The sequence below is a fragment of the Penaeus monodon genome, chromosome 15 (assembly GCF_015228065.2).
Source record: "Penaeus monodon isolate SGIC_2016 chromosome 15, NSTDA_Pmon_1, whole genome shotgun sequence".
NCBI lineage: Eukaryota > Metazoa > Arthropoda > Malacostraca > Decapoda > Penaeidae > Penaeus > Penaeus monodon.
Window position 1 is genome coordinate 39,823,474 of NC_051400.1, and position 365 is coordinate 39,823,838.

A 365-nucleotide genomic window follows, 5' to 3' on the forward strand; every position below is an offset into this window, starting at 1 on the left:
AAGAACAAGCTTGATTCATTAATTTGTGAGACTTTGCTCTTAGTTTGGACAAGCTAGCGCTAGGTAACTTCATGCACTGCAAGATCAGTCGATTCACTGTCAATTAACTTCATTCGGTGTCCAATTAGCGTGACCTTGTATGAGATTTACTTTAGATAGATAGCATGTGGTCTTGTCTTGAGGCAGTTCGATAACCTGGGATGATACTGTGATAAGGTATCGCCGTTGTGTACTGGATACTCGAGTGACTGGACTGAATCTCCAGCTTTTGGGTTCGAATCCTGATAAGGAGGTTGCGAAAAGCATGTATTGCAGGTTGCAGTGCCTTTGAAAGATTAAAAAAACTGAGAAGTAGAAATTTGCCC